The sequence below is a fragment of the Canis lupus genome, chromosome 5 (genome assembly GCF_048164855.1).
Source record: "Canis lupus baileyi chromosome 5, mCanLup2.hap1, whole genome shotgun sequence".
Lineage (NCBI taxonomy): Eukaryota > Metazoa > Chordata > Mammalia > Carnivora > Canidae > Canis > Canis lupus.
Window position 1 is genome coordinate 42535195 of NC_132842.1, and position 8134 is coordinate 42543328.

An 8134-nucleotide genomic window follows, 5' to 3' on the forward strand; every position below is an offset into this window, starting at 1 on the left:
AATTTACTAGCCCAGGCCGATGTCTGCTGAGAATTCTTTATTAACTGAAGCTCCCAAAGTTAAATTCTCTTTGCCCTGTCAATTCCTCACAAATTTATTGTCTCCTTGTGTAAAAAGAACTGCCTGCCTTGAGCATTTCTTTAGGTCTTCATGTCATTGTTGGGCCTCCAGGTGCCAGTAATAAAATGTTGAATATTTTCCCCTATTAATCTGTCTCCTGTGAATTTAATTCTTCATCCAACTGGAAGAATTTGAGGGGAGAGGAAGAATTTTTCTTTCCCTCACAGGTCCCCTTCAATCTCTCACCTGGACAGTCTATCCTCATTCTTTATTTTATTTAAAAAAAAAAAAAAAAAAAAACCCTGTCTTGGGGCACCTGGCTGGTTTAGTCAGAGAAGTGCACGACTCTTGATCTCAGGGTCATGAGTTTGAGCCCCATAAGGGGTATAGAGATTACTTAAATAAAATTTTATTTTTATTTTATTTTTTAAAAGAGTTTATTTGTTTATTCCTGAGAGACACAGAAAGAGAGAGAGGCAGAGAGACACAGGCAGAGGGAGACATGCAGGGAGCCTGACGTGGGACTCTATCCCGGGTCACCAGGATCATGTCCTAGACTGAAGGTGGCGCTAAACCACTGAGCCACCTGGGCTGTCCCTTAAATAAAATTTTTAAAACTTTATATTTATCTCACAATTTCAACAACTGCCAGGTTTTGCCCTGGCTGAGTCTTGTTTCAATGCCTTACTCTTTCTGTGATTGCAATCACTCAGGCTCATTATGGTATTGTCAAGGTCCTTGCTAATATTGATTTATTTTATTTGATATGCATAAAGTGTTCTTTTCCCATAACATTAGAGGATTTTGAGAATTATTCCAAGTTCAGTACAAAGTAGGTTAAGTTCAAACCTCATAGCCTTGATAACTTTGTATTTAACAGAATAAGAGCTCCCTTGCTCCTGGTCTGTGATGACCTCATAAAATCACAGTATCTATTATATCTAGCACATGCTAGAACCAGATTCTAAATCAACATGATGTATATACATTTAAAATCCAAAGAAACTAAATAAATCTTGGGGATCCCTGGATGGCTCAGCGGTTTGGTGCTTGCCTTTGGCCCAGGGCGTGCTCCTGGAGCCCCATAATGAGTCCCGCATCAGGCTCCCTGCGTGGAGCCTGCTTCTCTCTCTCTGCCTGTGTCTCTGCCTCTCTCTGTGTGTCTCTCATGAATAAATAAATAAAATCTTTTAAAAAAAAAATCCAAAGAAACTACTCTGATGAGCAAAGACTAATAAACTTCAATATAACACAGAATTTTTTTAAAAGATTTTATTTATTTATTTGACAGAGACAGAGAGCACAAGCAGGGGGAGCAGCAGAGAAGAGAGGGAAAAGCTGAGCAGGGAGCCCGATGCAGAGCTCAATCCCAGGACCTTTGGAATATGACCTGAGCCGAAGGCAAACACTCAACTGACTGAGCCACCCAAGGGCCCCTAACACAGTATATTTTTAAAAATAAAGTAAACCAATATATTCACACCACCCGCTCCAGGTTAATTTTCCAATAGTAAAGAAGAATGTTGCAAATCACAATTAAAAGAACTACTCGACTGCCCTCCCTTACAATCTAGCATGAGGAGCCTTAAAATGAACATTCAAAAATATATGCAAGGCAAGAAGGAGAGTCCTCATTTATAACAAGAGTGTAAAGTAATATGCTGAACATTTTCAAATGTTCATTTTATAGTTCTTTTCTCCCTAAGTACAAGACACTGGAGAGTGTTTGCAAAATTTCCATCACACCAGATGTAAGAAGGACTTGATGACAAAGTCCTGAGTGTTGTTCACTGACCTACCCGAGAGCAGACTTCAAGAATATTAACAAAAGATTAACAATATTAAATCTGTCTTCTTTGGGGAGGATTTCCCTGATACTTTAGTCCAGAACACATCCCTTGGTATATTCCTACTCTGACCCTATGACTTTGGTCAATAGCATTTGTCAAAAATGCAATTTAAACAAATATTTGGGTAATAATGAATGCCTTCCTCATTAAAACATAAGGTCCATTAGATGGTGTTTGTCCTACCTCTTTTTGAAGGAATCCAAATGTTTATTTCAATATTGAATTTATACTGATTAATTTATAGGAGTTTGATTCATTTTGTTGAATGAATCAAAGGGAAAAGTTTTCTCAAAATTATAAACCAGAATAATAAAAAGAGTGAATTCAGGCAATAAACAGGAGGAAAAACCCCTCAGTTTGACACACATTTAAAAAAAAAAGTGAATTCAATGAAAATAAGCTAAGATGAGTTCATCCCAAAATTTAGATATTAAAAGAATGGTCCAGCATGACAGGGCTTGTACTTTTAAGTATATTGAAAAAAATTTTTTTTTAATTTTTATTTATTTATGATAGTCACACACAGAGAGAGAGAGAGAGGCAGAGACAGAGAAGGCAGAGGGAGAAGCAGGCTCCATGCACCAGGAGCCCAACATGGGATTCGATCCCAGGTCTCCAGGATTGCGCCCTGGGCCAAAGGCAGGTGCCAAACTGCTGTGCCACCCAGGGGTCCCTACTTTTAATTATATTGAGAAAGTATGTAATGATATACAAGCCCTTGTGGATTCAGTCATGCCTTTATAAGGTTTTGTATTTTGTTGTGATTCTATCTACATACACTTGGAAAATAACAGAGAGTTTTTGTATGTGACACTTGATTCATTCCATCTGCAGAGAACACTACAGTCAAGCATACACATTTGGTGTTTTTTCCACAGCTCCTTGAAAACCAGGGAAGTGTCACCCACAATCTGAGATTCACTAGGCTGCTGAATCATACCCCCAAATTGTTCCCTATTGTAAAAGTCTGAGGTTTGTAAGCTCGGTGTTTGGCAATAAAGTGAACAAGGAAATCTCATCCTCAAAAATTAGCCCTTCAAAATCTCAAGAATGTCTTTCCAGCCTTCAGTGTTGCACAGTAAAGATGATGGCATGTACACTTCTGAGATTTCTTTTCAGTAACATAGGTATCTGTTAAGAAGGAAGCAGGAGGGGTGCCTGGGTGTTCAGTTGGTTGGGCATCTGCCTTCAGCTCAGGTCATGACCTCGGGACCCTGGGATCAAGTCCCACATGGGGCTCCCTGCTCAGTGGGGAACCTGCTTCTCCTTCTCCCTCTGCTCCTACCCCCTGCTTGTGCTCGCTCACTCTGTCTGTCTGTCTCGAATAAATAATTAAAATCTTTTTTTAAAAAAAGGAAAAAGGGCAGCCCCGGTGGCACAGCGGTTTAGCGCCACCTGCAGCCCAGGGCGTGATCCTGGAGACCCTGGATCGAGTCCCGCATCAGGCTCTCTGCATGGAGCCTGCTTCTCCCTCTGCCTGTGTCTCTGCCTCTCATTCTCTCTCTGTGTCTCTATGAATAAATAAATAAAATCTTTAAAAATAAAAATTAAAAAAAGGAAAAAGAAAAAAAAGGAAGCAGGAGTGAAGGAGGAAATACCCTCACCTCTACCTCTGTCTCTTCCTGTCCTCTAGTTTTTGTTGTTGCTTCCTGTTGGCCAACCCCAATGGGTAAAGGGGTCTGGAAAATACAGTCTAAAGATATCAGCATCTCAGGGGTTCTCATCCAAGATGGTGATGTAGGAAGATCTTGAACTCACTGCCTCCACAAAACACACCAAATTATACCTATTTTTAGAACAATTCCTCCTGAAGAAGAACTGAGGGCCAACTGAACAGCTTGTGAACACCCAAAGATAGAACAGCAAAAGAGAACAGCAAGAGAGAGGAAGACAGACACAGCATCTCAAGGCATAGTCTGGCTTGGAGAAGGAGACCTAGATTGGATTTAAGGGGTCAAATGTGGGATAACCAGCTGTGGTAAAACAAAAAATACATTTGGTTTTTGTCCTGGTTTCCTGGCACAAAGCTCTTCAAACCCTGGTGATTTCCAAAGTGAGAGTATCTTTTGTGATTTGTAACAAGCCCTTTCAATTATACCTGACTTTGTGCCTATGTGACTCAGGATAGGGCCCCAGATAGGCTCAGGATGGGCTCAGAAAGACCAAGGAAGGGCAGCCCAGGTGACTCAGTGGTTTATGCTCTGCCTTTGGCCCAGGGTGTGATCCTGGAGCCCTGGGATTGAGTCCCATGTCAGGTTGCCTGCATGGAGCCTACTTCTCCCTCTGCCTGTGTCTCTGCCTCTCTCTCTGTGCCTCTCATTAATAAATAAATAAAATCTTAAAAAAAAAAAGACCAAGTAAATTAGAAGAAGATTAAAGGATATTAATGTTCCAGAAAAACTCTTCAACAGCAAGTTTTGATGTGCTTTTGAGTAGAGGAACACACAGAGGCACTGAAGAGTGGCTTGCCCAGTGCACATGTAGAAGCTCCATACCTCTTCTGCAGACTTGGCCCTCTGGCTAAGGGAATTATATTCTATTATACTTATATGGTTACAATTCCTGAGTTATATCCTTTTATACTAAACCAGTAATCTAGTAAGTTAATATTTCCTGAGTTCTGTGAGCCTCTCTAGCAAATTAATAGAACTTGAGGACGCAGTAGTAGGAACCTCCAATTTATAGCAGGCCAGTCAGACTGCCTCTCTGGGTTGGGCCCTTAACCTGTATGATCTGATCTTCATCTAGGTAGATAGTACCAGAACTGAATCAAATCATGGCACACCTAGCTGGTATTGCAGAATGGCCTGATGTGTGAAAAATTCACACATCTGATGTCAGAAGCAAAATAGTGTTACAGTAGAAAACTGAGAGTAGAGAAGACACATAGAAGTGTTTTTCCTTGGACTAGCCCAACCAACCAGGAAATGTATGCATTTGTATACTCCATGGCTTTCAAAGCACTCATTAAATCCATAAAGCCAAGGGACAATGCCTGGCTTGTGGCTCAGTGGTTGAGTGCCTGCCTTTGGCCCAGGGTGTGATCCTGGAGTCCTAGGATTGAGTCCCTCATTGGGCTCCCTGTATGGAGCCTGCTTCTCTCTCTACCTATGTCTCTGTCTCTGTCTCTCTCTCTCATGAATAAATAAATAAAATCTTTAAAAAACAAGACAAAAATCACAAAGCCAAGAACTGAGAAGCTGACAATGGGATGAAACAGGAACAGAGCACTTAAATCTTTGGCCCAAACTTGCACAGCTTGTAAGAAGTAGAGCTAGCCCTTTGCTTAAGGATCTGAACTTTGGTGTCTTTGATATTCATGTTTCCCACCTTCCCCACTTTCCACAAACACAAGATATCAATGAATCTAGAAATTCTTTGGTGCTATGGTTGAACATTGTGAGTAGTTTGTGTTGTTTCTATTTGTGGATTTTGCCTCTATTTATAAAATATTACCTCTCTGCTTATAGTATTTGTTGTTGTTAAAGTGCCCAGAATCTTTCAGACCCTCTGTGTGGATGAGTTATGGCTAACAGGATGCCTGATTATTCACGCCGTTGGGGAGAAGAGCTGGTGCTTGTAAACGTCCACAGGGCTGCCCCCTGGAGGGCTGGAAGAAGGAGCCCCTTCCCTGCAGGGAGCAGAGCGCCTGATGGGCTAAGATAACCGCGAGCCCCATGTGTTTGGTTGGTACCCCAGAAAACTTCTGTAGTGACATTCTATTCTCTTTGATACCAATTCATGGTTTTCCTGTGCATTACTTTTCTTACTCCATGGCTAGCCAGATTCAGTGAAAATTACCAAAAAAACTTAACTTCTAAAAATTAATAGGTGTTTCTTCAAGAAAACTCAAAAAGCAAAAGGCAAAACTTTATAATCCCATCACCAGAGAGAACATTTTTCATCTAAATCCTTCTAGTCTTTATTTTCTGTGTGGATATACATGCCTATTTATATAAAATTTATTTTAAAATGGAATTATTCTATACACACTGCTTTGCAGCTTACTTTTTAATCCCATATGGTGTCTTAAAGACATAAAATTTTCAAATTTCATACAGAACTTTTCTCAGCTATAACCAGAGAATGCTATAGCTAGAAACGAATTTGCTCTAGTTGGGAGTAAGTGATAGGGTGAAATGCCAGCTTTTCACACTGAAGTATGCGTATGACTCACCTGGGGATCCTGTTCAAATGCAGATTATGATCCTGGAGGTCTAGGGTAGGACTTGAGGTTCTGCATTTCTAATAGGCTCCCTGGTGACACTTGATGTAGTTGTCTGTGGTCTGTACTTTGAGAAACACACAGGTGTGCTGGAAAATACTCCAATCTAGGAATCAAAAACATGTGTCCAAATGTTGGTCAGGAATTTTGGATAAGTTTCTAAACCTCTTAACTTCAGTTCTCCTATAAAGTTCTCATTTCACAACAATCTGAAAATGCTTAGCACAAAATATGGATTTAGTTGTACAGATTAGTTATATGTGTGTATAGTTAAACGAAAGTAGAGTTGAATCAGACTCAGGTGATCAAAGAAAAGCTACTTGAAGGAGAAACCCAACTCTTCCTCATATCCCCTGTGCCCTGCCTCCCACTGCACCCAAAGAGCAAAATCTGCTATCAAAATAAAAAAGAGTGCTCATTAAATGGGCTTCTTGTGCTTACAGAATGTCCAAGACACCAAATTTAGAGAGAGAAATTGATCCCCTTTGACCTTTTTAAAGCGCTCAATAAAAACTCGATCTATAATCCAACATGACCAGATGCCCCAGCACACCCTCTGCTCACCTATCAGCAGCTTGCAGTTTCATTCGTTTCTCTTACAAACACACTAACATCACAAGTAAATGTGCAAATTGCATAAAATCCACTTTTCCTATTTATTTTTTGTCTATGTTTTCTGTCCAGGTGCCAGCCATGCTCTTCCTCTTCCCTAAGTATCCTTTTCCATGGCCCTCCCCATCTTGCTGACTTCAACTTCTTTTCCCTCCAAGATCTTCCCCTCTGGACCCTCCATATCCTTTTCTTTATGAAGTTCTTGGCTCCTCTCATTTTTTTATCTTCATATGCATTTCTCTGCTCAATAAATGGTGCCTCTCCAGGAGTCCAGTGGGACCTGCGTTTTTCTTGTCATAATCATTGTATTTGATTTTTTTTTCACTCTTTAAAAATAGAAGAATATAGAATTAGATTCTATGTCTTTTCAACTATGGAATTTTCCAGCTGTATCATTTTATAATTCCTGACCCCCCCCCCCCTTTTTTTTTAAACACAAGGACAGACCGTGGCCTCCCACACAAAAGTAGGAACAGAGGGAGCCAGGTCTGTCCTGGGAGAAGGGATTTGTTCAACCTGCGAGGGGAGCCACTTGAAGGGTCATCCATGGAGTCATCTAGCTTTGTGAGGGGGAGTTGATACCAGGCTGAGTAGGTCTGGTTTCTGTCTGTATCCCAGGAATTTCTTTTTATGAAAACTGAAAGAGCTAATTCTTAGGTCCTGTTTGCTTCTGGACTCTTATGATGAAATTCTGAAGGCCTCCCACTGAGATGAAAATTGGGGAGTTAGGTTCTCTTGAAAATTCCACCCTGGGTGGGCTCAGTTTGTGGATAGAGCCAGATGAAGAGAAAGAGGGAACTAAAATAGTTTTATTAATTGGCCAAATCAGGCCAAGATAAAATTTCTGAGGCTTACATGTCCAGATCTTAATAAGCAAATGCTGTCCTTTGGTTGAATTTAAGTAGCTGCATCTAATTTGCTCTGTTGCAATTTCCTTGTTTATTCCCATGGAGCTTAACATACTCTCAGGCTTCTTAGCAGGAGGGTCTGCAAACCCAGAGCAGGATGGGGCAGGGCAGAGGAAGGACACCTTCTTTGGTGTGACCTGGTCATTTTTTATTTTATTTTTTTACAGATTCCTGATTCTACATTTTGTGCTTATATGTTAAGTGTGTGTTGTGGTGGTGGTGAGAGGTGGGGGCAGTTAGGGCTAATTTAAATACATGAGATTCCTCAAATCCCTTTTAGAATATTGGATATATTGCCGATATAGAGTCCAGTTTTATAGAAGGGAAGTAATGTAGGAGTGAAAAGAGAATGAAGGGAAGCAAAATATACCACCTCAAAACATGTCTTTCTGGCATATTATTTTGAGCTGATTATATTTGATAGGCTACAGATGCAGAAGAATATGAAAACCACATAGAAGTTATCTTTTTGAGACATT